The sequence below is a fragment of the Canis aureus genome, chromosome 31 (assembly GCF_053574225.1).
Source record: "Canis aureus isolate CA01 chromosome 31, VMU_Caureus_v.1.0, whole genome shotgun sequence".
In the NCBI taxonomy this organism is placed as follows: Eukaryota; Metazoa; Chordata; class Mammalia; order Carnivora; family Canidae; genus Canis; species Canis aureus.
The window spans coordinates 26,069,495-26,096,319 of record NC_135641.1 but is presented as its reverse complement, the minus strand read 5'-3'; the positions used below and the strand labels follow the sequence as shown (position 1 = coordinate 26,096,319).

At 40.7% G+C, this 26,825-nt stretch overlaps 1 protein-coding gene and 1 long non-coding RNA gene across 14 annotated transcripts in view; one reads left to right on the top strand and one right to left on the bottom strand.

The window, feature by feature from the left end:
- The window catches only part of TPRG1 (tumor protein p63 regulated 1), a 136,951-nt gene that overhangs the window by 40,489 nt on the left and 69,637 nt on the right, over positions 1–26,825 (bottom strand). The window lies entirely within an intron of this gene.
- The window catches only part of LOC144302584 (uncharacterized), a 69,983-nt gene that overhangs the window by 35,026 nt on the left and 8,132 nt on the right, over positions 1–26,825 (top strand). The window contains exons 3-6 of one of the 11 annotated variants that reach the window (XR_013369509.1): positions 6,963–7,089; positions 12,791–12,872; positions 13,622–13,765; positions 17,791–20,598. This is a non-coding gene — a long non-coding RNA (uncharacterized LOC144302584). Of the gene's footprint in view, positions 1–6,962; positions 7,090–12,725; positions 12,895–13,621; positions 13,766–17,790; positions 20,599–26,825 lie in introns of those variants that run through there. The other 10 variants (XR_013369508.1, XR_013369507.1, XR_013369512.1 and 7 more) reach the window with 10 other exon arrangements.

Here is a 26,825-nt window from a genome sequence, read left to right as displayed (position 1 = left end):
AGCTATCATATTTTGATTTTATATTTATAAAATTGTATGTGTCACATAACTAAGATAACAAATAGTCCCAATATCACACAAAAACACATGCATACACATGCAAATCTACATTAAGCTCCAGAGTTGTTTTGACTCAAGAGCTAAATGCCATTTTTAAAAATCAGGTTCTGACAATTTTTTTTTTCCTTTGCAATCCTGTGCATTTCACGTTACTTTCTTTCATGGTAGTGAGGTGGCTAGAGCTACACCAGGTCTCACATGTAGACCTAGCAATGCAGAGCCCTTTCTTCCCCCCTCCCCCCCTTTTTTTTTCTTTTTAATCGATGAAGAAAATTTTTCCCTGAAGTTCCTTAACAGACTCTCACTTAAGTGAAAAGCAGTTTTGCTTAATGGTTAGGAGCATGGGCTTTGGGGCCAGGCTCCTGGGTTTGAACACAGCTCTCCCACGTATTAGCTGTGTTTCCACGGACCTGTTACTTAACCTCTCTGGTCTTCAGTTTCCTCATTTGTGAAATGAAGTTAATGATATTTACCTTGTAGGAGGTTAACTGAATTAATGTATATAAAGAGCTTATGACAGCATCTGGCTCATAGTAAATCCTATTACATGTTAGCTAATGAGCTTGAACTAGCTTACACTTATGCCTGAAGCATTAACTGACAAGGAAGAGAGCTTAACCAATCATTCATCTCTTGGGGCTGGAAATCCACCTTCCCTGAATCACGTGACTTCTCAGAGGACAGTTGATACATAAATAAAGCTAGATCTGTTTAGAACGGAGAGAGGGAGGGGGTACTTGGTTATTGGGCAGGCAACAACATTGGCTACTACATGTATTAAAGCCATGAATCCTTATGATAGCCCTGAGATGCAGAGAGCATCATCCTCATATTACAGAGAAAAACCCAAGGCTCAAAGGGATGAACTTGCCTAAGGTAATAGAAATAGCATTGGGCAGCCCAGGTGGCTCAGTGGTTTAGCGTCACCTTCAGCCCAGGGCCTGATCCTGGAGACCCAGGATCGAGTCCCACGTCAGGCTCCCTGCATGGAGCCTGCTTCTCCCTCTCTCCCTGTCTCTCTCTCTCTCTCTCTCTCTCATGAATAAATAAATAAAATCCTAAAAAAAAAAAAAAATAGCAATGGTAAGGTTAGTCCTTTTTTGTTTTGTTTTGTTTTGTTTTGTTTTGTTTCAAGGTTAGTCCTTTAAACCAGAAACCAGAATGTTTGCCAGTCCTATGCTAGTTTCACTTAGTGGAAGATGCAAGGCTTTTCTGAGTCTCTATTAGCATAGCTTTCCTTTAGCCCTCTGGAGGCATATGCAGAAAGATTTATGCTTGTCTCTATGCTACAGGTTAAGGGAAGGAAAGATAAAAGGAAGTGGTTAAGAGGATCTAAAGGTTCTCTAGTTCTCAGTATTAATACATGCATTTAAATGAACTGTGTCTCCTCTTATTCACAACACTCATACTTAAAAAAAAAAATCTTCTGGGACACCTGGGTGGCTCAGTCGGCTAAGCCTCTGCCTTCAGCTCAGATCAGGATCTCTGGGTCCTGGGATCCAGCCCCATGTCGTCTGTCCTCTGTCGGGTTCCCTGCTCAGCGGGAGTCAGCTTGTCCCTCTGCCTTGCCCACCCTTGCTCATGTTTACACGATCTCTCTCTTTTTCTCAAATAAATAAATAAAATCTTAAAAAAAAAAAAATCTCCTACACTCTGCGAGGCTGGAGGGACAAAGCTAAGAAAGACCCAGTTCATGATCTGAAATATCTTCTCGTGGAGCATGGTGATAGGCTGTGAAGGGCTGATGCTGATATGGGATTCTTGTTAACAGCAAAACCCCTGAAGAGCAGAAGAGAGGTGTAATAGCATCACTACCCCTCCTGTCCTCTGCAATAGGAATCTTACCTAACACCAGAGATAACAGAAAGTGGTTACAGAGCCAGCTCAGAAATCTTCCAGATAACAACCCATGGTCTACCAGAATATTCTAACTCCTTGTTTAGAAGCCTCTATCTTTTCCTCTAATTTCTTTGCTTATCTGAAGGACTGGATCCAGTTTACCTTTCATTCATATGTCTCCTTCTATAACTTTCTTTAGACACCTCAGTAGAGAGGGAATCACCTCTCTGTACTGTTTCATCCAAAGTCACAATCTACAGGTTGATAATGATACTCTAGATACAACATGGAGCCGTCATCAGGGATTCTGCTTCTGTGTGATGAATCAGCTTATGTGGGTTCTCCTGCAAAGCAGGTGACTTTCTTCAGTTTGGTTTTGGTTTAGGGAGGCTTTTCAGACTACCTTTCACCGAGGGCCTACTACGTGTCAGACTTTGTATTAAATACTTCACATGTGGCATCTAGTTTCATCTTCACAGTAACCCCTGAGACAAGAAAAATTGTGCCCATTTTACAGATGAGGAAAATAAAACTCAGGGAGGCTAAATACAAGTTACATAAGTTACCAAGAATTGTTCCAAACAGAAATGTAAATCTATTTAACTATAGAGGCAATGCTCTTAGCCACCTGGCTATGCCTTTCTGCATCCTAATCATATTGCAAAATATATTAGAGAACATTCTAAATTTCTGAAATCCATGCATTTACCATGTGTGCCCTCTGCCTTCAACTGAATCATACACAGGAATGTTAAACAGGACAGAACAGGGCCCTTGCTATAAGCTGCCAAGCTCTGTCCTCCAGTATGTTAGCTGTCCACCCTCTGGGGCAGGGATTGGCAAAGGAGGGTGTGTGGCCAAATCTGGCCCACTGCCTGTTAGTAATAAACAAACAACAAACAAACAAACTTACTTTACTGGAACACAGTTGCATCCATTCATTTACATATTTTCTCTTTTTTTAAGATTTTATTAATTTTTTCATGAGAGACACACACACAGAGAGAGAGAGAGAGAGAGAGAGAGGCAGAGACATAGGTAGAGGGAGAAGCAGGCTCCATGCAAGAAGCCCGATGTGGGACTCGATCCCGGGACTCTAGGATCACGCCCTTGGCCAAAGGCACATGCTCAACTGCTGAGCCACCCAGGTGTCCCACACTTAGGTGTTTTCTGTGGTTGCTTTTACTCGGAAACAGCAGAATTGAGCAGCTGTGATAGATACTGTATGGTCCATAGAGTCAAATACTTTGACCATAAATACTTATCCTTTATTCCTTTACAGAAAAGGTTTGCTGCTCTCTGGTCTAGGATATACCTGACCTCAAATACAGCCTAAAAAGTTTTAACTTGTGGCACTTTATTACTTTATATTTTGTACAGATTTCCTAAGATCACTGGACATAAGTGCTAGGCACTTTTCTCCTTCCATAAGATCCATAGATCCATATCCAACCTTAATTAATGAGCACAGGGTCTAGTGAGATGGAGAGAAACAGGCACTGTTCGTGGCATCATTTACCACGGTACTGAGAGGAGACATTATCGATCTAGATGAGCAGGCTACTCCGTTTATATATTAATCTGCTTCCGAGCACCAGCTTCCAGCACCCCACACTAGCCTACAAGACCCAGTGCCATGATAGTCCAGACTTCTTCTGACCTCTGGACCCCTACTGTTCTGTTCTTTCCCCATCCAGGGAAGTGGTCATCATTATCCAAATGCTCATTTGGGAACACTCAAACAGGTTAGCCAGGCAATAGATTACCATGCCCTTCACTGCTCCTGAGCCTTGGGGTCATAGTACCTTTTTTAAAAAGGATTTTATGTATTTGTTTTTATTTGAGAGAGAGCAGGAGGAGGGGCAGAAGGCGAGGGAGAGAATCCCAAACAAGCTCCATGCTGAGAGCAGAGCCTGATGTGGGGCTTGACTCGGGGCTTGATCTCATGAACTCAAGATCACAACTAGAGCTTAAACCAAGAGTCAGAGGCTCAACTGACTCAGCCATGCAGGCACCCCTCACTGCACTGCAGGATTTAAGTGGATGTCCTCTCTGAAGAGTGTTAGTTAGCCAGGACACATACACAGTGTGAGAAAGCACATGCTCACAGACCTGAAGCATGTGAATAGATATGAAGATTTAGGCTTTTTGTGGCTGCAGATGCAGAGAAAGCATTGATGAAGCAGATTTGGCAAAATAGGAGAAGCTTCTGAGAGTTGTAGCTCAATAAAAAATAAAATAGGCTGCCTGAGGAGGTAGTGAGTTCCCCATCTCTGAGAATGTCGGAGCTGATACCACTTTCCCCTTCACTAGGGAATGTGATAGTGATTCCAACATAGAATGTGGAATTAGACAAGTGGAACTGAAAAATATGTTCTAGTTCATGCACTGATGCTACCTATGCTGCTCAATAGGGCTGTTCTTTTTTAAGATTTTATTTATTTATTTGAGAGAGAAAGAGAGGGCACGGAGCAAGAGGGAGAGGGACAAGAAGACTCCCTGCTGAGCATGGAGCCTGATGCAGGGTTCAATCCCTGGACCCTGAGATCATGACCTGAGCTGAAGGTAGATGCTTAACCAATTGAGTCATCCAGGTGGCCCTCAATAGGGCTGTTCTGAAGTTACCTATACTGTACATCACTTTCCATAACTGACCTCCCTACTTGATTAATTGGCATTCAGTACTTCAAAACCATACACTTTCATTTAGTCTTCTCTATACTATACACTGGCCAAACGTGCTGACTGCAGAGTCCTACTGAGTGGTATATTTTGAGTTTGGGAGGCTTGAGTCACAAATGAAAAACCACATTTCAAAAGAACTGCTTCAGTAGAGTAGAGCTGTGTTATATTCCCATTCATAACTTCCTCCTACTACCCTCATTCTTTTCCCCACTGAACTATCAGATTGCTCAAATCAAGATTTCTCTTTACTTTGAGTGTACTGTTTTCTGATACGTGTATGGGGTCTTGAAATTCCCCCAGGATCTTGGGGTATGGAGTGTTGTGTGTGCATTTGTATGTGTTTACAGTGCCCCTTTGTAGCTGGAGAATTATATCTGGGGCAAATGCAGCATAGGGACTTATCCCCCTCTCATACTCCATGCCTTAAAAGTCCTCGGAGGGCTGGAGATTATAGAGGAAGCTGCCTTGGTTGGGCAGAGTGCCACAAGGCTACATGTTTCACACAGACCTCTTGTTCCATGTTATTTCCTCTCTACCCTTCTGTTGCCAAACCACCAAGTTCAGCTAATTCCTCCCCAAGCGCATCTCACCCAGTGCTGCAATTACAGTGGAGACAGAAATGGAGCTGGAAGGGAAGTAATAAGGAGGCAAAGAGAAGAGACCACCATGATTCTTCCCAATAGCATTTGGGGTCATTTAAAAAAAAAATATGTATATATATAGTCCAATAACCACCAAATTTATCTACTAAAAGAAAGGGAGGAGAAATGAAAAGTAGGTATTTTGACAAAACCACACCTCTGTTGGTCCCTTCCTAAGGAACCAGCTTGCTAAAGGGACATGTGTATGTTCCAAGATGAGTGTCAAAGCAGTCATCCTAAGTAATTCCAAGGTAGAGTCAAGAGTCCATAGTCAAGCCAAGGAAGAGTCTAAGAATTCTTAACAATGTCTGGTTTTACCCTTTACAGTTCATACACATGACCTTTTTGTCTTAGACATCAATACTTCAAAGTGTGCTTGAGGCAATATTTAGACACTAGTCCTGTGGCCTTGATTTTTTCAGGAGAGAAAAGAGAGAAATTATGGCATCATAGCCTAAGAAATTTTGCTCATTGCCCAGTTTTATGGAGGTTTGCTTATTCTGCTCTCTAGCAGTGACTCAACATCAAATTCCACACATTTCCCATGAAACCAGCTTCTCCTGACTGCTGCATCCCTACCAATGGTAGCATCCCTCTCCTCGCCTCTCAGACTTCCAGCAGTACCCATTCAGCTCCTGTTCTCCAGTTCTCCCACTTCAGCAGTTCCCTGCCTCAACCCCCTTTCCAGCATCAAATGGAGAACTGCAGATGCTGTCTCTTCCATAGGTCACCCTCTCTTCATCTTCACGGTCATTTCAACAGCTCACCCTCCCTTTCTCTTTCCCATGCAGCTGTTTCAGCCACCTAACAGGTCTCCCACTCTCTACCATCTTCCCCCCAGAATCTCCCCTCCCAGTGCACCCGTGTTAGCAATCACACAAACCGTGGCAGGGTCTTCCTGGGCCAGTGCTTCACATTTATTTCCCCCTCAACAGCCCTTATCTCATGCTTGAGGTCCACTTCCCTGAAGCAACTTTCCATGATCCCCTACTTATCTGAGCAAGATGCCCCCGCAGTATGTGTAACTATATTAATTATATTTGCCTCTCCTCCCACCCCGAAATGAAGACTTTGAAATATGAGATTGTCTCTCTTTTTTTTTTTTTTTTTTTTTGAGTTCTCAACAGTTTACATGTCCAACCAGGAGAGAGCATGTAAAAAAAAAATCTCTAAATAGATACACATTCTTATTTAAAATTCAACAGTAGCTTCATTGAGACCAAGAAAGTACAAGCATTTTGCAATGGCATTCAAAGCCTCCCTTCTTCATCTGGTCCCATTTTAGCCTTATTGTCCACTCTGCCTTCATTGTATACTCAAGCAAAACTATACCTTACTCACTATTCTCTGTTTTCCCTGCTCTTTTCTGACCATATGGCTTTATTTTGCTTTACCTTCTATATGGACCACCCTTTACCTCTAACTTATTCTTTCCATCCTAACTCCCACTGATACCTTGGTTCCATCCTTCAAAGACCATGTAATACACTCCTATTTTTATGTTTCTCAGATGTAGCTACAAATTTATGAATATCCTCTCTCATGTCACCTCCACTGAGATGGCATAACCTTATTGCAACTTAAAGCACAACTCTCCAGATACTTAACCTATCTCTGCTGTTAGAATGTGCACTCTTTACAGTAGGGACTGTGTCACTTAGCTCTATATGACTACAACACCTAACATAGTGATGTGTGCATTTTTGCACCCACTGACTGCTTCCTTCATTTGAACAGATTGTTTGAACCTGGCTTGAAATATTGCCTTTATGCATGCTGTTTGGTGCCTGAGCCAAGCTGTCAAGTAGCAGCTTGATCTGCAAGAGCTCCGTTAAAGAGGAAAATGCCTCAGACCTCCCTACAGGTGATGCATTTTCTGTTCTCTTCTTTCTGGACCAATCAAAAGGTACAAATATGTGTAGTGCCCTAACTTAATAAATATTTCATAAATTAGTGGTTTTGTAGATTATAATTATTACAGTCAATTATGACTTCACTTGTACACATATATCAAAATTCACTAAATTCCTAAGATATGCTTTTGGGAAAACTCAGTGACTACTATTTGTTTTAGAAAAAGCACCGATCAAAATTAAAGTAAGAGTTGAGACCTATGCGTATGCTTTCAAATATGCTCAAAATCACCAACTTTCCACATTTTTTTTAAGTTGGTGAGGAATTTTTATAGCCAAGTTGAGGGACAAGCCTCATTTACTTTAGTCTAGGAAAAAGAGAGGAGCTGGCAAATCCTGGGGATTTCTTTGCAAAAATTTGAATCAATGATGAAAGCTTACTGAAATTAACTCAGAAAATCTCTACCCTGACATCATGGTTTTAGAGAATTCTCAGTGCTACTACCTGGGCCCCATGCCTCCATTACAACTCTCCTCACCACTCGCATGAGAGTCATTCAAAATCCAAAAATCAGCAAGTCCACTGTCCTATCAAGTCCATGTACTGATTTAAGTTCTGTATAATATAGAAACTCCCAAGAGATATTGGTATTGACCTTGAAATTTATCCAGACAGGCTGAACAAAGGGCAATTACATTTTTTCCTATTCCAAGGAAAATAATATTTTGTGTAACAGCACTTGGAGACTGGATTCTATATCCCATCATTAAGGGATTTCCCTCCAGTGACTGTGAGATGCCCCATTCACCCAATATTTTCACTTCACTTTAGCTCCAAGAAAGTTATCAGAGCTTGGCTGAAGCAGGTGGGAGTAATGCCTATCTCAGTTCTAACAGACTCCTCAGACCTCTGAGTCTGAGCCATTAACTCTTTCTCTAAAAATCTCTCCAAGGATCAGTGAAAAAAAATCGAAGTGCATAAATTTAAAAAATAAAGGATTTAAGGTATCAAGGCACTTGGGGTACAAAATAACCTGTCATCAGGCCATTTTCAACATACATTTTTTTTCACTGGCTGCCAGACAAACACAACATTATTTCCACATAGGAGTGGGCAGGCACTGCCTTAGTCATCTTTTTTGTGCTGGTCAATGGAAAGATCCCAGGGGCAACTTCCAATTTGCCTGGGCATGTCTAGAATTTCTGTGGGTTTCTCTAAGTGTGCTTTTAATTTAATGATTGCCGAAAACATCTTCAGCACAAGCTAAGGGTCACCCCCAATACAGTCCATAGCATGGAAGAGAGAGCTCAGAGTGATTTGATAAGGCCCAGGTGCAGGGAAAAGTAGGTACTAATTGTCTACGCTAGGCTGACCAGTGATGAATAGAAATAAAGAAGGGGAAATAACCTGTCATCTGAAGGCTAGGCCAGATTCATCAGATAAATGCATCAGCTGTTTGTTTTAAAATGTCAAGGACGAATAACATGAAAGGATGCTATTTACACCATCTACTATGGGGAATGAATTGATTTATTCAATGTCTCATAGGGATGATGGCAGCAAAACTGGGATTAGAACTCAAGTCTCTTGAGTTTTTCTGTGGTTCCAAAATTACACTGCCTGTCACCTTAGAGGTACAGTTAGCCTAAGGAGGATAGAGGTGAAGGAAGACATGAAAACTTGATTTTCAAACCCTTTAGGGGATCTTTCTTGCTCCCTTATGTAAGAAGAACTCCTCTGTGCCCCTCAGTACTCTATGTTGACGCATAACAGCACCTGTCACAACATACTATGACTGATATTTTACTTGTCTATCTCTCCAACCACACTACAAGCCTTTGAAACAAAAGATGGCTTAGTTTACCTCTCCAGAGCTCAGCACCGTGTTTGATGTAGAGCAGGAACTAAAAAGTAGTTAAATTAATGAACTGACTCTTAATTCTGTGCAGCTACAGTGAAAAATACTAGGACCAATAGATAACCGCTTCAAGAAGAGCTTATTTCAACTCAACACAGGAAACATCTTTCTTACCAGAGCTTCCCAAAAGTAGTACAGGCAAGGCAAGGAAGTAGTGAATTCTCTCTTACCAGAAGCCTGCAAACAGAGGTTGGATAACCATCTGTCAGAGTTATTGGAGAGAAGAAACTTGCTTTGGGTGGTCTCCAATGTAGTGATTCTAGGACTGTTCCATTCCAGCCTCCAGGTCTCAGGACTTACCTGAGAGAAGAGTCTCTAGCGCCACCTTCCTGTAACCTGGGGTACTTTATAAAGGTCTATCCCCTAGAGCTGACTCACTGTTCCTACTTGGTATTGAGCCTCTATAGTTAAAGAGCAAAATCAAACGAATTCAAGCAAAAACGCTGAATTTAGTAGCAGAGGTCTCTGGCTGGGAAGTCAACTTAATCTTCCACTACAGAGTTGATTTGAGTTAGAAGAATGGCTCATGCTCCGACCCCACTAGAAGCATGAAAGTTGTAATAAACAGGGGGTCTCAATACACGCTAGTAGAAAAAAACATAGACAAATCAAATCTGAAAACTGATCAAAACTACATAGATCACCTAAACTAAAATGCTCTCATTTAGGCCTCAAAGGGAGACATCTATAACCACATTGCTAGAGCCTGGTAGAGTTGGCACAAAATCCCGCTGATTACAAGGCCAGAATTCTTTTCATTACCCAATGCTGTGAAGCCCACTATAATATAACACTTAATTATACAGGTTCAGGAATACAAGTCAAAGCAGATCCCAAATGTAATAATAGATGCTAAAACTACATATGGGAAAAGCATGCTATAACATGGTTAACCTATGACGTAAATAAATTATAAAGGGATTGATTGCACTGTATTTTTCCCATCAAAGGCTGAGCTGTACTCCTCTATCATGCAGGTCATCTGTGCTGTAAACTCTAAGACACATGATTTCATTAAAATACAAAGCAAATGAGGGTCATTGGGGCATCAGGGTGGATAGGAAAGGCAAAGTATATAAGCCCTACATGAGACTTTTGAATATACGACCTCATTTAGACCATCCAACTACTGGGCAAAATAGTTATAATTATCTCTATTTTTAAAGATGAGACTGGAGCTCAGAGACATCAAGTGTTTAACCTGTGGTTAAACTACCAGTAAATGACAGAGTCAGGATTCAAATCCACATTTGTTCGGTTCCCAAGCCCAAGCTCCTCCCCAAGGTATCGGTACACCTGAGCTGTCCGTGGCTCTGTAAATGAGTTTGGCTTCACATAAGAAACTTCCCCTCTTTGGGTCTTAGGTAATCTCAAAGGTCTATTCTAGTTATAGAAGTTCTCTGACGCAACCTCAAATATCCAAGATTTGAAGTGAAGTTCTTATATTATGTTCCATCCAAAAATAAATAACGTAAAACATAAGCAGGCACAATATCCTCAATGTCTAGATTGCTTTCTTTTCTATTTTCTGCTCTGGCACATTTAGCTAGATTTGTCTGAGTGTTGGCACCAAACGAGGACCTTCAGTAAAGACACAATATATTCACAGTTTCTTTATGCTCATGATGTGCAAGCTTAAGTGAGGCATTTACTGTGTGCAGAGATCTATAAGCAGCTGCAGCTGAAACAGGCACCACCGTAAATGTAGGCAGCAATTAGCTTGGGCTGACAGTCAGACCATCGAGTCGGTGGGGACAGTCAACTCTGCGCATGAAGGCCTAACACTGTCCTTCTGCTTTTAAGCCTTCAGATCTTAGAGGACTTAGCATGTAGAGAAAGCAGCCTATCTCTTCCAGGTGCTGTGCTGTTGTGAAAATGTCCTAGCCTAGGGACAGGGAAACATTGCTTGGCACTATGTAGGATATACGGGGGACTTTGGTAAGATGGTTTCACCTTCAAGTGAGCCTCAGATTCTTCATTTACAAAATTTAAAATTAACCACCCTCCTGCATTTATTATGGGATGGTCTGTGTGTGTGTGTGTATCCAGATAAGGAGATAATAAGTACAGGGCCTGCAGGTTCTAGGACTCTAAAACACTGAGAACTGACATTTTTCTTTCCCTAGCCAAAATTTTGCCTGACACTTCCACCCCCCTTGATTTCCTCACCTCAACAACAGAGATGCAGTTTTTGTTGTAGGCTTTATCATCATCATCATCATTATTATTTTAGCAGTCCCATGGTGGGGAAAGCATGGGCTTTAGTGTCTTTGGTTTCATCCCAGATAAATCACTGGCCAGCTTCTCATTGCCTTGAGTATGTTAGTTAATCTTTCTCTTCTTTGGTTTCCCAATCAGTAAAATGGGGATAATAATACCTTGCTAGAGGTTATATTTGAATTCACAATGACATATTGAAAGAGCCTAATACAGTGTCTGGTCCACAGTGGCTGGTCAATGAATTGTAGTAGCTACCATAATTATTTACCACCCTTTCCAAATGGCCAGTGATGAACAATGGGAAAGGAAAGATGGCCTCCCACGCCTGCTCTCACCTATTCATCCCAACACTCACAGCCATTCTAGCTTTGTCACTCACTTGCTGTGGGAACCAGGACACACACTCAGTGCTAAATGAACATAGGAATCCTCCCACTTTGCCATTCTGCTTCTTCCATGGGCCATCACTTCAGCACTTCTGCTGCCACCCAGCAACTACCCGGGGGAACTGCATGAATTTCACACAAGTGAAATTGAATGAGATAGTTATTTAAAAAGTCTAAGAAGCAATGAGGGGAAACCTATCTTGAAAACTGCTTCCCCAGCAATAACAACCTATAAATGCGTGAGACGTTAAATGCTAGGACTGGGTCAAATTTAAAACTCTTGACAGGTATAATTTCTATAAAGCCACTTGGAGCTTCTTATATGCTCAGTATATTATTACTATTATTTTTTTTTATTTTTAAGGTTTTATTTATTTATTCATGATAGACATAGAGAGAGAGAGAGGCAGAGACACAGGTAGAGGGAGAAGCAGGCTCCATGCAAGGAGCTCGATGCAGGACCTGATCCCGGGACTCCAGGATCATGCCCTGGGCCAAAGGCAGGTGCCAAACCACTGAGCCACCCAGGGATCCCCTATTATTACTATTATTATTTAAGGGTGGCCAGATAACAATTTCAAATTATAGAATTTTAGTTTTGAAAGACAACTGGAAGATCATATCCTATGTTTCCATTGCTCTACAGATGTCTTTAAAAAAAAAAAAATCCAGAGAAGAGAAGTGAGAAGTTCATTAATAGCCAGTGTAAAGGAGCTCATTTGTGGAAAGCCAAAACTCTAATTCCACATCTACTATCTGACGCTGAGGCTGTACTCCCTAGATGCTTCTAAAGAGCAGAGTCCCCATTTTCTGATGACATAAAGAGAACAACACCTAAAGACGCAGAGAGTCATAGATTTAGTCAATGAACAACCTCCATAGTCAATTAGCCATCTGTAAGTTCTCCTCTCAGTCTTGTCACTGGGGTCTGTAGCACAGTCCCCTGAGACCACAGTTTTTATCTCTACAACCAGGGAGACTGAACCAGACACAAAAATCCCTTCAAGCTCTAAAAGCCTGTTTCTTATCACTCACTCTCATTTGCTGAATTATCATAATGGCACCTTGGAAGATTTTTAAACACATCAAAATTAACAGGTTTTTTTTTCTGCAATAAATTAGAAGAAACAAATTCTGATCTCTGACTCTCTGCCAAGCGTCCCCAAGTTTCCATGTCATTCCTCCAGATGGGTTCCTGCTGAGACATACTACCCTCCATAGCCCTGGGGCTCATCCCAATCTGCTGAACCTGCCTGCTTCTTCTCATTTGTATGTAAGCTGGTACACGTGGGTAAGGTCTTTCCTTTCTAAGGTGATCTATTCGTCAGTGAACATTAGTGCCACCCCTAATGAAAAGGAGTCCAAGGGGCTAAAAACAAAAACAAAATAATATATATGGCTGGTGATTAAGATAGGATTCAGAACATCATGGGGAGAGTCACAGCATGTGACCCTGAGGTCACACGTTCTTATGGAAAATGTATGTTTAGGATGGTTCTTGACAGAAGGATCAAAAACACTGAACTTTGAGTCCGAAAGCTAGATTAATAGGCTTTTTATTTGTATTTTTGCCTTATGCCTTGCTTTTTTCTGTGTGTTTTCATTCGTGTTCTGTTCTGGGTTCTTTTCTTTAGAAAAACAAAACAAACAAAAAACCAACTGAGGATGTTAACTGGGGTATTTCTAAAGATAGATGATCCAAATATCAGTTCTAAGATTTAATTGCTGACTCTTCATAGTCTCATGTGGTGAAAATGGAAGAAAAATACATAAAATAAGAGAATTTTCCCCATTGAAAGAATAGAAAAGCTAAATTGCTGGGGCCTGAAAAGCTAACAACTAAATACGGATTACAAGGAAGAAGAACAAAGTCGAGTGCCCTGTGTTTGAAAGATCCAGATTCTCTAGTTTCCCAAGACTCTGGGCTTTGGATTCCAGCAAGGGTCTGGCTCTTTTGCAGAGAACCGATTTGTCTCTTTAAAGCCAAATCCCTGACTTGGATTCCATTTGTGTTTCAGAATTCTGCCATTATGCCACCAGAGACCCCAAGCACGTCCCCGAGAAATACAGTTCCTCTAAAACTGCTGAGCTTTCTTGTCGTTCAGAGCAACGGACTCTCATAGAACCTCAAACCCGATGCCCTCACACTAAGTACATAGTAAGTGAGTACATGCAGAGTAAGTTTTGGGGTGGCTTTCAAGCGTTTCCCAGCAGGGATGGGATCCTGCCCTCTGCAGGAATTTCTAGGCAACTACTTCCCAAGGAGGTATTTCTCATTTAAATATATCCTCCTGGCAACCAAATATTTATCTAGAAGAAATTGGGAGTGGCCCTGTCCAATCAGGCACCTGGGTTCAGCCAATTACTCAAAAATAACAGGATTGTGGCATTTGAGGAACGCCTCCTCCCAGGGCTTTGCCAAGAAATAGCTCAGCCATCCCCCACCATCCACCCATCCTTGTCAACACGCCTCCCTGGGCATTATGAGTGAGTGGACAGCACCGCACCCAAGATCAAATCCAGGGCATTCTTGGCACAGACCCCCAAAGGCAAAGTGGCGAGCATGCGTGACAAAATCTTTGCCTGCTGTCCAGTTCATCTACTATGCCATGTAACGTGATCCTTACTGAGGGTGGTAGCTTCATAAACCCCAATGCAAAGTTTTCAGGTCTTATTTCCAACCAAGCAAATCTCAAGCAACTTGGATCCAATGGAATCTGGGGCCATTAATCAGCATTGCCCACGAGAGGATGATACTCAGAATCTCATATATAACTTCTTTACACACCTAGGATAAGTATCCAACACCCCTCATCAAGACTGACTTCAAAGATCTGATCAAACTTTTCTCAGTGCTCTAACCCATGCTACATACCCCCACCTGTCCTAATCATTTATTCACTACCCACTGAGTACATAGCACTGTGCCTGCCACATATGAATGCTGTGTTCCTGGCTGTGGAGACACCGAGATGCCTAAAGCCTCTCTGCTCTATAGCCTTTGTGACTCCTTTGGCCAATCAAAATATATAAAACCTCCATATCCTGCCATTTAACAGTGTCTATGAACAGGTTTTCCTCCCTCCCCTCTTTCCATCCCTCCACCCATCTTGTCCTCCAGTGGCCTAGGAGACTTGTCATGGTTTCTGAAACAACTTCCCACATTTTGTGTCATGTGATAATACTCTTCCCCTAACGCAGTTACTGTTCTTTACCAGAATTCACTAGTCTGTTGTATCTTTAACAATAATTCCCATCCTTAGAAAAAAATAATTGCCTATTCTGTGCTCCCATAATGCATTACTTCTATCATTCATTTAGGGTTTGTCATATATGTGTTATATGAGGATTGGTTTTCTATGTATGTGCTCTCCCAGTCCCAAATTATATCTCAAGCTATTTGAGAGTAAGGCCAATGTGCAATTCATCTCCTTTCCCCTCTAGAAACTACTACACCCATAACGCCCAGTTTTAATGTTGGATCACCACATTAAAACTATCACAACTAAAATTTTCTTTTAAGATGGATGCCTGGGTGGCTCAGTGGTTGAGCATCTGCCTTCGGCTCGGGGCATGATCCTAGGGTTCTGGGATTGAGTCCCACATCAGGATCTACACAGGGGGCCTGTTTCTCCCTCTGCCTGTGTCTCTGCCTCTTGTTCTGTGTCTCTCATGAATAAATAAATAAAATCTTTTTAAAAATTAAATAAATAAAACTTTAAGAATTTGGGTGCACCAATATCTGATTTCTCCATGAAGATAAACAAAAACATACAAGGACAATGCATAATGATGGTAACTATATGAAAGAGCTGACACAATTATTTAACTAAAAAAAATCAAGGAATATTAATATCAAAGTAATATTAATATTAATCAAGGTAATATTACCTATAATTCTTAATTGTAAGTTAGATTTTTCAACATAACTAGCTTCTTCTGTCTGCTGCCCTGTCATGGAATGGTACAAGATGTAACACTAGGTATTTTAGATGAGTATGCATTGGATTTTAGGTCACTTCTCTGTGCATACCTGTAGAGTCATCCCTTCTTACACACACTTCCTGCTTAGTCTGAACTGGGGGCTACCATCTTGTTCCTAGGAGCATTTTAACATGTGCTTTCCCTACTCACAGAAACAGATTCCTTATATCCAATGAATACAGCTTAGATTATCCCAAACCAACTCATCAAGTTGCTATATCCACCAGAAAATAGGCCCTAGCTCTCCATTAGTTTTCCACTGAATGACAGGCCTAGAGCTAAGTGAATGATTAACACTTCTTTCCTGTTCAACTTACAATGCAGACCTGTAGTCCTAACTGCCCCACTTGGTGACTCAGAAGCTTCTCAGGGAGTGGTTGTCTATGAGCATTTTGCAATCCCTTGAAGAATACACATAGAGTGTCATCTCCCTAATAAAATCACAGCTAATTGGAAAGTGAAAGGGAACTGATATATTTGGAGCCCCTATAACAGTGAGCAGCTTTGCACTGCTCAAGTATTCTCACTTAATCCTCACAACTCCATGAGGTGGGTGTTAGTAACCTCATTTTAGAGATAAGAACACTAGCCTGAGAAGAGTTATGTATCCAAGCCAGTAAGTGACAGATCTAGGATTGGGACCACGGTCTGTGGAATCCTGAACCATATGAACACTCTACCACATGAAACAGCCATCCCCATCATCACCAACCTGCGGGAGTTGGCAAGCTCCCTTCTCCTGTTCTATGGCTCTATTAGGAGGAGGTTTGGTTGTATATAACAGGAAAAATCCCAACTAATGATGAAAAGCACATTCTTTCTTGGTAAAAGAAGATCAGAGGTGGGTAGTGTAAGAATGGAAGGGAAGTTCCACTGAATCATTGGGAAGTCAGGCTCCTTCCAGCTTCCTCCTCTGCCATCCTTAGGTTTGATCCTTGGATCCATGGTCTGGGATGAGGGCTGGAGCATTACATCCACATTACAGGTAGAAAGAGGGGAAGGTGAGAAAGGAAGAGAGAAGAGTGTTTCCTTGCCTTTTGAGGAGTCTTCCCAGAAGGCCCTCTCATTTCTTCTGTTTACATGTCATTGACCAGAACTTGGTCAAATAGACATACTTAGCTTCAAGAGAGTCTATGAAATGTAACTCTTCAGTTAGAGACATGGTTGCTGCCAATAACTTAGGAATTCCATCAGATGGAGAGAAAGGAGTATGTTACTGAGAACTGACATCATGACATTTGTATTTCGCAGACATCTCTCCTACTCTGAAGACTAATTTAAGGGTTTAAAGACAGAATGTTCAGGATTCTTTTTTTTTTTTTTTTTTTTGAATGTTCAGGATTCTAATGCGGAAGGGAAAAGGTAAAAAAAGAAAATTGGGTCATTTTTATTCATGCTTAGAGATAATCTACAGATAAGGCAAAAATTGTTGCTTTTTGCCTTAGTGGACAGACCAGATGAGCCAACCATGTCAGCCTCATACTGGGATGCCACTCTTCAGAAGAGAGGACTCATTTGGCTTCCAGTGTCTCTACTCACACTGACAGCCATCTTAAAGATTTTATGACCCTAAGAACTACAAAGATTATGGCCTTCTCTACTTATATATAAATCACAATACAAACAACACAGAATCAAAAAGTAGAATATGGTCATGAATACTGAAATTAAAGTAGTTTCTTTCAAGCCGTGCAGACTTAAAATTTTGAGTAAGTACACCAGGATTAAACTCCTGTCATCATTTGGTGGCTGTACTTTGTTGCTGCCATATATCCAGTGCCTGTCTGCCTTTTGGGTAATCTAACGCTGTTGATAATTTTTCTTGGATTTCAGTTGTTCCCAGGCCTTCTTATCCTGGGTTGTATGGAGTGAAGAACTATGTCTATAAATAAGGATGCATTTAAGGAGAAAAGTACAGTTCCACTTTACCTTATTTACTGAGAGGGTATTTGGGGAAGAAAAAGATGAGAAGCCAGGCAGTTGCTACTCGGGAAAGACAACAGACTAGCCTCTGGTTCAATAACTTCTCACCTTACCTACACCTAATGGGAAGACTTTGCTTTCTAGGGCTTTTCGTTTTCTTTTCTTTTCTTTTTCTTTTTTAACACCCTCTTTGGTGAGGTAAACGCTCTGTTATATGGATAACCTAATATTCACACATATTTAAATGAAGACTAATTTAACCTGTTTCATACTTGACTAGGTGTTTTTAATAAAAAGAGAAATGAAGGATGACAATATGAAAATAGGAACCATGTAAGTGGGTCCGGGGACTGAATGAAGAAGAGCAGAGGGTGAAAGAGAGGAGAGAGAGAAGAATACATCTGCTGAAGCTGGAAAAAAGTGGATCAGATACCAACTGTGACCTATTTTCTCTTCACCTGTTCCATCCTTCCCATGGGTCAGCAAAATAGATGCACAGATGCTCATGTTCTGTCACCAAGGTTCAACTTTCCCAGAGCAAAACGCTGTCATTGGCCAGAGCATTTTTTGACTGCTGACAGTAAAGAAGTTATTATTTTCTCATTTCATGGAAGCAAAACCGGAAAAAATGTTACAAAATCTTGGTTAGTCACTGTCCCAAGAGATGGCAGAGACCCTAAAGATCATCTAATTCAACCCCTTTCATGTTACACATGGGTAAATTAAGGCTCTGAGAAGGGGAACAAGTATCTTTCAAGGACATACAGCAAACTGAAGACAGAATAGAGATGGAGAATTCAGACTTTTCTTTTTCCCAGAAACAGAGACTTCACGTTGCATTTCTAAGGAGTCACACTCTTAGCCAGAATTAATAAGAACAATGCTCTTCCTTTATTAGGGTGGATGAGCTAAAAAGAGCACAACCCCTCCCCCAGCCATGCTACACCCATGGCAATCACCTCCCAGTACCCTGCTGCCTCCATTTCTGAACCTCAAACACTACCTAAGAACTCAGGCGAACTTTACAGGTCTCTTGGTTTGGAGTAAAATGCCATAGTGTCAAGATGCACATCTGATTTTAATCCCCCAAATCTGTTTCCATCATCACTGATAAAGCCTTGTGTTTATATAACATCTTCCCCCAAGAAGCCCAGGGTGATTTATGAACATTATCTCATTACATAATAAGTAATTATCCTAAGAGATAAGTGGGCAATTTTATTCATTTTATACACTGAATCAGACCCATTTCCCAGCAGTCCAGAGACAGTCCTGCAGTTCAGGGCGAGGACTTCCAAACTAGTTTTAACCGGGAACCCCCTCACTCTCTAGTGAATGCCGACGCAAATGACAGATAAAAGCAGAATTACTCTAAGTCCTCTAAAATAACAGAGCTCATCCACATCTACACACAAAACTCGTCTCCCTGTTGGTGTCCTTCAGGCCCTTCAAAGCTAGCAGGCCATGCTGGGCTGCTTACAATTCTTCAGAGGTAACCAGTTTCTCCCCTCCTTTGCACAGATTCTTCTATCTGCCCGCAACACTCTCTCCATAACCTCCTTTACTTCGTCAATTCCTATTCACCCTTCAAATCCCAGTTCCAGAACCCCTTCCTCAGAGCAGCCTTCCTTGCTTTTCACTCTCTAATGTTAGGTTGAAATCACCTAATACATGCTGTGATATCCTTCATGTGATAGGCTACCTCTCAGATGGCCTCCAAAAATGTCTACTTCCTGATACGCATGTCCCTGTGTGATAGCCTCCCGTGGAACATAAGCTGGATTAACCAACTGGCCTCCAATGAGAAGAGTGTGGCAGAGATAATCTCATAATGGTAATAGATGTCCTCTCTAAGATTAGGTTACTTAAAGATGGTGGCTTCCATCTTGCTCAACCTCTCTTGCTCTCTCTCTTTCCCTTGCTGCCTTTGAGAGAAGCCACCAGCCACGTTGTCAGTGGCCTTATGGAAAGGCTCACATGGCCGGAACTGATAACCTCTGGCCAACCACCAGCTGGGGACTGAGCCTGCTGACATGAATAAGCTTGAGAATCATTATCCCCCACTGAGCCTTGAGATGCCAAGACCCAAGTGTTCTTGACTGAAACTTTAGAGAGATCCTGAATCAGAGGACCCAGCTAAGCCACACCCATACTTCTGACCCAGGAATAATAAATGTTTGTTATTTTACACTACTAAGTTTTGAGGTAAATCCGTACATGGCAATAGATAATTCACACACCCCATCTATTTCTCCTTCAGAGCATATCACTGCTGTAATTTTCATCTTATCACCACGATTATTTGATTACTGTCTGATGAAGCAGTAACTATTTATCACAAAGGTATCACAGTGCCCAGCAGAGCAACTGGCAATGGCAAGTGCTCCACAAATATCAGTTACGTGAGTAGTTTATGCAAACATCGTCACATAGCTGGTCAGGCTCCCAGGGAATAAACATGAGGAACATCTTCCACCTGTGGGCGTATGGTCACCTTCTCCTTCTGCCACAGCAGGAAAATCCAATCCAGTCACCATGTGTCACAATCTACCCCAACTGAGCCTTCTCACCCATGCCCTTCTTTTGCCACTCACTGGCCTAGGTCAAGGCCTTGTCATTTCCCACTCTCCAGTAGAGAATCTCTCCCTTAACCAGCCCCTTTCTCCAGTTTCTGTTTCTCCCAAACCATCATTGCTGCCACCTTTACCTTCCTGGGCAGAATGTCAGTTGTTTCAGGCTCTTCCCCTCAAAAGTCCATTGCTTTACATGCTACTAGGACTAAAACCCCAAATTCCTTATTTATTATTGAAAGCCATTCAGAAGCTCCCATCATACTTTCCCAACAGCCAGGACCCAGCCCCATGGGAGACGTGGCATGATCTCACCAGTTGGGCATTCCCCTACTTAGGCCTGCTCCTCCCTACCTCTCTGCCTGAATTCTGCTCATCCTACAAAGACCTACTCAGATTTTAGCTCTTCCATTAGAATCCCCCATATTTCATAGTAGAAAGTCTTTCTCCTTTTCCTATGTTTACAACACTGTTGCTGTTGCACTGATGCATTAAACAAAGCCTGCTTAAAGCATGAATGCATATGTGTCTTCCTTCTTGTGAGCCTGTGAACATCCTGGGGACAGAGTCCATGTCTCGTCACTTTGTCATGCTCAATGCCTGCCACCTGGCCAGGGCTCAGGAAACACTCACTGAATGTAATTGATTTACTACTTGGAAAGAACATACCTTTAGGGGGCTGCCTTCTATTTGCAAAATCCTGCTGCGAGGGCAGATTATTAAATCAGTGTTTTTGTTTTGTTTTGTTTTGTTTTGTTTTGTTTTGTTTGTTTTGTTTTGTTTTGTTTTGTTTTGTTTTGTTTTGTTTTGTTTTGTTTTAAAGCAAAGACCACAAACCACCTCTGAAGCCAAGAAAAAGATGCGATTGGAGGGAAATAAATCGGTACCTTTAATCCTCCGCTGAGTTTGGAAAAACTACAAAATCCAGCTTCCACCAGATCATTTCTTTTTAATTAAAAGTTACCCCGATTCTTCTAGAGCACTCAATTTTCTGGTCAGGTCAACAAAAAGTAACCAATACCTTTCACCCCTCATCCTCCGCCCCCACTCCTGGAGTTAGGCAACCCTTGGGGGCGGAATAGACTTCAGCTGTTTGCTCTGTGCTCATAATTAGATTGTCTAGACAGGAGATGTTGCTGGAGCAATAGGAAAATATTTTACAAGGTGTTCCGCAGAACCACACTTATAACAGTGATTAGAACGCACTGACAGACGCAGAGACAGCAGAATTGGCCTGGGCCACGAGCTGGTCTCACCCAGAGCAGAGCAGAGGCACTTTGAAGCTCTTGTCTGGGAAAAAGATGCCCAATTAGAACTCTGGGGGCACAGAGCAGCTCACTGGCCTTTGGATCCAAAGGAGCACCGCTGAGCTGATGGAGTCATGTCTGGGATGCCCTCCTGCTGCCTTGCATGTGCTGATGCTACGTCAACGGGGGGGCTTCTAGCTCCTGCTTCCACAAGAATCTCTACAGACAGGATAGTGGCGGTGACCTCCGCAGGAAATTTCCCAAGCCTCCCTTCTGCAGCACGGCCTAGCCCTTATATTATGCCGAATGCAAATTTTAAACAGCCCTGAGAGATAAATGTGTGATGCCTACTCTTGCAGGAAGATATTTCTTGGCATGACCTTCCTGCTCAGCTTTTGTTGGCATATCAGTGTGACAGCAACAATATTTTCCAGCACAAAACCTCTTTAGAGACATTTTTCACAGGAGTAATTGATTAGGTAAAGTCATCCGGCCTTCGAAAATGAATGACTTTTGAAAACTCGCTATACCGACAGAGCACTCAGAAGCACAGAATTTCAACATCAAAAACACAAACAAATAAAAAACAAAACAAAACCCCCAAACCAAAACAAAACAAAAAACCCTTCTAGATTTTATCAGTGAGGAAAATGGGACTCCGTAAAGGGAGGAGACATATCGGGAAATTAGATCAGGACCCAGATCTCTGAATCCTAAACTCGTATCCTTCCACCAAACCTGCTAGAGAAGCAATAGGTTTGCTTCTACCCTACCCACAAGCCAAAGTGCTCACTCATATCAGATATTTTTCTGAGCATTTTAAACGTAGTATCTCATTTAATTCTCAACATATACCAATGAGATAGATACTATTACTCTCTTCCGTTTAAGGGGAAACAAATGAGGGGACAGAGGCTATTGTGGGACTTGCCCTATGTCACTCATAAGCAGATCTAGGATCAGTTCCTCAGGTAGCCTGGCTTCAGAATCTGCTCTCTAAGCTCTAGATTGTACTTTACCTCCCCATGACAGAGTTCAGACAAGAACAGAGGCAAAGAAATGGCGCTCATTTATCCTCAAAAATGACAATGCATTTGAAAACTAGTAGGAAACAGGTGCTTCACAAAGGGAGGATTTGAAATCAGAGGACCTCAAGTATCCAGCCCCACCACTATTTACATGATTACAGACAAGTCACTTGACCACTCAAAGTCACAGGTTCTTCATCATTAGCTCTTGTGGGCATATTAAAAAAAAAATGGGAGAGTTAACAAGCAAGTATGGATTTCTGGAATTCTGTGACAACTTATTTTATTTTAGCAGATTTCAAATTACAAAACACTCTCACATTCATCATTTAAATTGATAATGACCTATGAGTTAAGCCTGGTAAGGATTTTTATTATTGACATTTTATAGATTAGAAATAGAAAGCCAGTTTTAATCGAATTCAAGTGCATTTTCCAAATTTGAACAGTAAAAAAAAAAAAAACAATGTGGTTAAGACTAGTCATAGCTTTAACCTATGGCTAATCTCACAAAAGCCTAGTCTCTCTCCTCCACATTTTTAAAGATTTATTTGTTTATTTGAGAAAGAGAGAGAGAAAGAGAGGTAAGAGGTAGGAGCAGAGGGAGAAGGAGAGAGAAATCTTCAAGCAGATTCCTGGCTGTGTGCGGAGCCTGACATGGGGCTCGATCTCACAACCTTTAGATCATGACCTGAGCCAAAATCAAGAGTTGGATGCTTAACTGACTGAGCCACCCAGGTGCTTCTCTCCTCTACTTTTCTTAAAGATTACAGACACAACAGGGTTATGAAAATGGATTGTTAATTAAAATCTGAAAATAAATCCAATTATGATAGGAATAGGTGCAGGGTTCCTGTCTCAGATAAGAAATAATAACAAATGCTATGTAGTAGCAACTAGTTGCCCCTAGAGGGTAAACCAGACCTTTTACCCTTTCCTGCTTTTGACTCTGGCTAATGCTCTGATCCAAAGAGAACTGGCTATCATCTCACAAATACCTGATCCACAACCTCTAGTTGTCTCTTGCCATTACTCTCTCCTTCATAAGAAGCCAAAGAGCAAGCAGTGAATAAAACAAAACAACTTTGTTTTGTAAGCACCAGTATGTGGGATTTGCTGGCACATGTTCTGCTAAGTTCCAATAGTCCTCTTTGTGGCTTCTTAAGAGGAGCAGGGCTTCATTCACAGGAGAGATTATCTTCACCCAGAGGGGTAGAGAGGAGCAAAAGAGAAGAGACAGGATGAAAAAACACAGAAGTAGACAGAGAGAGAGAGAGAGAGAGAGAGGAAAGTAAAGCAAGGGCATGGGTGGGAAGGGAAGGGAGAAGGAGGGCAGAGAGAGAAAGAAGCCAATAAAATATTATTGATCCAAAAAAACACTGGGCAGGGAGTTGGAAGAATTGGTATTGGAACCCAGCTCTGATATTAAATAGCTGATGGTGCCCCAATCCCTGAACCTCTTTTGTTTTGTCTCATCTCTAAAATGTATGCACTCAGCCCTATTTATTCTTGGGGGTTGAAGGTCAAATGGCATAGTAGAGGTAAAAGCTCTTGGTAAACAAGGTCAACATTACCACCTACAGCCAGAGGATGCTAATGTTAAATCACTTCATTTTCTTATCACAAGGGAATTTGCTCTGTCTAAGCTTCCCTTTGGAATTGGCTTGTGATTATTCAGCAGCTGATTTTCCCTTGCCTCTTCTTTCTTCTCTGTTTGCTGCTGCCTGACCTCTGACCTTATAATGGTGACTTAATGCCCAACCAAGGAGGGCCAACTGACTTGGAAACAAAGACAGCAATCAAATCAACTTTTTTAGTTCCAGGTTAACAAAAGCTTTTATCTGGGAGAAAAATCAGAACTTGTTAACAGCTGATATCTATGAGGCATATTACAAAATGCTTTCAAGCTATCTCATTAGAAGCTTACAATAAGACTATTAATGAAGCGGAATGATGATTAATGTCACCTTTTGAGAGATGAGGAAACAAAGTTAACAGCTGCAAAATTGGGGCTGAAACCAAGGCCTCCATTCCTAGTCCAGAAATCTACTATGGAGGTTTGTTAGAAAACTGAACAGAATTTAGAACACCACCCCTTCCTCTCACTGTGTTCCTATTTCCTGGAGCCTGGGAACGACCTTTACATTTACCAACATTCCAGCTGCTGGCACAGGCTTTCTCTCCCTAACCCCAGAATGCAAATCTGGAGAAAGCCACACAAGTTAATTAGGAGGGCTGGAATTACATCAACTCTCTGTGGTAATAATTGGGTGCCTCGTGGGAAATAAAATAAAATATGCCATAAAAATGAAATTTGTCTGGTAAAACTAATGAAAGAAGGGAGATGAAAGATTAGAGAATGTGGGAATAGTATGAACGTGCAGATTTCTTATCTTTCAAAATGGAAGTTCCATATACACTATTTAAGATAACACATCAAGTGGAAATATATTAAGTAAGTAACTAAAAATGATTGGTTTAAGCATTTTTTTTTTTTGGTATAAGCATCTTTTTAAACAAATGATGGAGAAGTACAAAAAGAAGATGAAAGAAATGGGTTCTTCTTTGTTAATGTGAATGTGTTGTATTAGGAAGTCAATAGATAATAGTCAAAAAGGCTAGAATAAAAATATTGTGATAAATTACACTTATAGTCATTGGTTGAAAAAGACAGACTATAAACCTTCTTATTAAAAATACACCTGGGGCAACTAGGTGGCTCATATGGTTAAGCATCCAACTCTTGGTTTCAGCTCAGGTCATGATCTCAGGGTCAAAAGATTGAGCCCTGTGACAGGCTCTGTGCTCAGCATGGAGCCTGCTTGGGATTCTCTCTCTCTCCCTCTCCCTCCTCCTATGTCCCTTCCCCTTCTCATGCCTGCTCTCTGTCTCTCTTTCTCTCTTTCTCAAAAAAATAAATATTTTTAAAAAAGAAAAAATATACTCAATGAAAAGCAAAAGAAACTCAGAAAATATGGTAATATATTTAGAATAATATAATAATACAAAAATTAAGAAGGCAGACAAAGATCATCACTGTCGTATCACTTTATGAAAATGGGTTCATCTTACCAGTTTAAAGAAAAGATCTCCATGTTAGATCACAAAGTAAAATTCAATTACATGCTATATATAAAAACACATGAAAAACAAAGAGACTTACATTTTTGGGTTTTAAAAAAGATTTTATTTATTTATTTATTTATCTATTTATTTATTTATTTATTTGACAGAGAGAAAGAGCACAAGTAGGCATTGCAGCAGGCAGAGGGAGGGGGAGTAGTAGGCTCCCTGCTAAGCAGAGATTTCAATGCACCCTTGAATCAGGACCTGAGCCAAAGGCAGATGCTCAACCACTGAGCCACCCAGGTCCCCCACAAAAAACACTTCCAAGACTTGCAATGAATATTCAATGGAATATTAAATTATAATATAATTATTACAAGTGGATTTATGCCTTGTATATACAAAAATGTTTCAATATTAAGAAATGTATGACCTAACTCATGATATTAATTATCCCTAAGGAGAAAAATATACATATTTCCAAAGATGCTTTCTATAAAAGCATTTATAGAAATTCAGCATCTAGACATAAATACCTAGCAGACTAGCCCTTCTGAAGATAACAATTAGAAATTCTGCACAAAATACCAAAAAAAAAAAAAACCAAAAATCCAAAGCCCATCTTCTTCCCATAAAAATTCTACTTATGGCTTTAGAGAGTATATTAAGGGAGTTTCCCCAATGCCAGTAGGAATGAATTTGAAAGTTGTTGAAATTTTGAAATTCCAAAGTTGGAATTATCAGGAAGAACTTTAATTACTGTACTTATGCTAAGTCAGATAAAGAAAAATATATTCATAAAGAAATGAAATATATCAACTCTTTTAAGAGAAATGGAAAATATAAAAGAGAAATAAATGGATGTTTTAAAACAGAAATATGAACTCTTTTAAGAGAAATGGAAAATATAAAAGAGAAATAAATGGATGTTTTAAAACAGAAAGAACAAAAACAAAAAAAATAAATAAAACAGAAAGAACAATTGAAATAAAAAAAAATACTTGATAGACAATAGCAGAATGGAATGACAAAGGGAAATGTCAGTAAATGTGAGGTTGCATCAATAGAAATTACCAGTCTGAAGATGCGATAGAGAAGAGATTGGAAAAAAATAGAGACTCAGATATCTGTGGATAATCCAAAATTTCTATTATGGAATTATGTCACCTTTTGAGAGATGCAGAATTATACATATAATTTAAATATCAGAAGAAGAAAAAAAACACAGAGAATAGGATAAAAACGTTTTAAAAAGTTACCCCAAATTTTCCAAATTTGTTGAAAGACATAAATTTTAAATGCAAGAAGCTCAGGGAATGCCAAACAAGATTAAACAAACATACACGTGTGCACAGACACACCTAAGCACATCACAGTCAAACTTCTGAAAACTAAAGATAAAGG